Here is a 3,735-nt window from a genome sequence, read left to right on the forward strand (position 1 = left end):
TGTGGGTGTTTTGCCTACATGTATATCTGTGCACCACATGTGTCCCCAGTGCTCAGAGAGGCCAGAATGGGACACAGGATTCCCTGGAACTAGAGTTACAGATGGTTATGAGCCACCGTGAGGGTACTGGGAATGGAACCTGAGTCCTCGGCAAGAGCAGCCAGTAGTGCTCCTAACCACTGAGCCATCCAGCCTCCATTCCCCTTTTCACTTGGTTTCCCCCCAGCTTCTGCACACACAGCATGTGTACTTGTGACAGATATTAATGAAGATGTGGGCGATTTTATATCCTTAGCAACACAAATAACTTGAAGTCCAAAAATAGCAGTTGCTATTTTAAACAGCAGTCACTGGGACTTTTACCCAAGCACAACCTCTCCCCAGCTGGAACCTGAGCTCCGTGTCACTTTCCCTCCAGGACCCATCCGTGGACCCTTTCTAGTGTGCCCTTTCATCCATCTCCTCTCACACTTCGTTCTAAGCCATGGCGCCTCTCTCTCTCTCTCTCTCTCTCTCTCTCTCCATCCATCCCTCCATCCCTCCATCCATCCATCCTCTGAGTGCTATACCATGGTAGTTCCCTAAACAGACATCTTTGCATCTCCCAGAGGAACACTGGCTATAATACTATTATTTTTATTCTAGCGCTTATACATAACTGTGAAGGCAGAAGGGCAGTATTTAAAAGAGATCACATCTGCTGCCTTCTATTTTCCTCATGAAGCATATGGAGGTTTGTATCTCTGCGGAGCTAAATATGGGCCTAGTGACGATGTCACAGCTGGGGTCAGAGAGCCAGTCAACAGAAACGTACCAGATTTCTAAAACTTCACAAGATGCCATGTTTACTCGGTCTGACTCCTCTCGCAAAGCCTGCAAACTTGTGGAACTGATTTGCTGCTGGAGATGGAAGATTTCGTTTACTGAGCACAAAGGTCAACATGAGTAATTGAAGAAGCAATGGAAGACGTTGTGGGATTAAGCAAACTGAAGCCTGGGGAATGGAAATGAGCCCCCTTTGATCCCCTCTTCTCCTCCAGCACAGGCACAGAGCACACCAGGAGCTTCTGATGGTGATGATGGAGGAGGGGAGGGTAAAGGAGTTATGATAATTTCCCACTGCTCAGGCTGGAGAGATGGCTCAGTGGTTAAGATCACTGACTGCTCTTCCAGAGGTCCTGAGTTCAAATCCCAGCAACCACATAGTGGCTCACAACCATCTGTAATGTGACCCTATGCCCTCTTCTGGTGTGTCTGAAGACAGCTATGGTGTACTTCTATATAATAAATAAATGAATCTATATTAAAAATATTCCCATTCCTCTAACAGATTACTTCAAAATCAGGGGTTTAGAATGCCAGTGTTATTATCTCAAACTTTTAGAAGGTTTAGAGATTCAGGAATGATGTGGCTTGGGTCTCTGATGAGGTTTAATGCATCTACAGTTCCCAGGCAGGGGCCTTGATTCCTCTCCACAAGGGTCTCTCTCTGACATGCTATGACCTCAAGGGAAGATGGTTTTGTTTTCTGACAACATTTTAGCTTGTATATGTTGAGCGTGTGTGCCACTGTGTGTGTGTGTGTGTGTGTGTGTGTGTGTGTGTGTGTGAGAGAGAGAGAGAGAGAGAGAGAGAGAGAGAGAGAGAGAGAGAGAGAGAGCGCGCGGGGGCTATCTATGTGTACTGTGGGTCCTGGAGACTGACCTCGTCATCAGACTTGGCCAAGGTGCCTTTACTTGCTGGGTTATCATTCCAGTCCCTGATGGTGAGGTTTTATGAACTGAATGATACAAGAGAGAGTAATCAAGGGGGGACCTGAAAGACCTCACTAAATCTTGGGGATGACATATCATCATTTTAAAAAACAAAAACAAAAACAAAAAAAAACCCCAGGGTCTCTCTGTGTAGCCCTGGCTATCCTGGAACTCACTCTGTAGTTCAGGCCAGCCTTGAATTCGGAGATCCACCTGTCTCCGCCTCCCTAGTGCTGGGTTAAAGGCTTGCACCACCACCACCTGACTAACATACCACCACTTTTGACTTTCTGTTAGTCACACCAAGCATCCTTGGTTACACTGTAGAGGGGACTGCACTGGAGTGGAAGTGGAAGCATGCAGTGGTCCCTGGGGGCTATGGGAGTCTACTACTGAAGGAGTGTTTCCAGCAATGCACGCCATTTGTGAGCACGCGTGAGTGTTTATTATTTGCCCTGCATCCTTTAAAATGCCAAGGCAGGTGTAGTTGGGCACACTGGTAGTTGCCATACCCCTAGACTTTATGGAGTAACGTGTTAAAAACTGAGTGGCAAGTATCCAAACAGGGGTGTTTAGCATTTTGTCCAGTAAGGAATGTACAGCAGCCATCGACCAGCAGTATCGCTTCATGAGAGCACAATTTGCCATTAAAGAGAAAGGACATAATCTCAGCATAATCTCAGAACAGGCATCCTCTCAATCAGATAGACCACTTTGTTTAAAACCTACTAAATAAAGGGGTTAGAGAGAGATGGTTCAGTGGATAAGAGCACTTGCTGCTGTTACAGAGGACCCAGGTTCAATTCCCAGAACCCATGACAACTCACAACCATCTATAGCCCCCGCTCCAAGGGGATCTGATGCCCTCTTCTGGCCTTCATGGGAATTGCACCTATGTGGCACACACGTATACATGAACACAAATAATTGTACACATAAAATAAAAACTTGTTCTTGTCTGTCTCCTGTATCTGTGAGTGCTGAACAGGTCATCCTATCTCAGCCCACAAACTACCATTATGAACTACCCATGAGTGAGATGCCTGAGGATCATGTGTTAAAACCCTGAGGGAGTTGGTGTATAGACATAGCAAGAAACTTAAACCCGTGACCTGGAAGCACTAACAAACATGGCAGTAAAAAAAGATATCTCACTGTTTCAGCATACTCACCTCTCCTATTACTGTGAGAAAACACTCTGGTAAAAGCCCCTTAACAGTGAAAGGGCTTGCTTCAGCGCACAGTTCAAGGTACAGAAGAGTCCAGACTGCAGAAGCACAAAGCAGCCAGTGTTGTATCCACAGTCAGGAGACGGGAGCGATGGATGCCTGTGTGCCTCTCTCTCTGCTTACAGCAGTCTAGGATCCATGCTTAGGGAAATGTCCTGCTCACATTAAGATGGGTCTCTCTGTTACAGTGAGTTTAATCAAGATAACCATTCACAGGCACACTCAGATGCCCATAGTCCAGGTGATTCTAGATACTGTCAAGTTGACAACATGCATCATCATCACCGTTATATGAATCATACATACATACATACATACATACATGCTATGTATAACACATAACATACATTAGATACGATACATATGAGCAATACAGGTGCACTGTGGCTTTTAACAGTTTCCATATGTACTGTATTATCACATGCAATTGATGTATTTCTGCCTTGATCACATCATTTATGTCAAGGGTTTGTTTCTGAGTGGCCACCGCATCACCTTAGCAATAAGCTTCTCTCAATAACATGATGTAATTATGCATGTCTACAACATGTAATTATGCAGGTCTGAGGACAGTCTCTGTTAGAGATGAACTTTGGATAATTATATTATATTTTTGTTCCTTAAACTGACGAATTTGTAAAACTATGGTTACATAGGACCCAGATGTAGCCATGAAAATGTGACCATATTTCTGGCTGATGGTTTTGGTTGGGTGAGGGATGGCGATTATTTTGTTCTAATGGTTACTTGGC

This window comes from Rattus rattus, chromosome 12 (assembly GCF_011064425.1).
Source record: "Rattus rattus isolate New Zealand chromosome 12, Rrattus_CSIRO_v1, whole genome shotgun sequence".
NCBI classification, from domain to species: domain Eukaryota; kingdom Metazoa; phylum Chordata; class Mammalia; order Rodentia; family Muridae; genus Rattus; species Rattus rattus.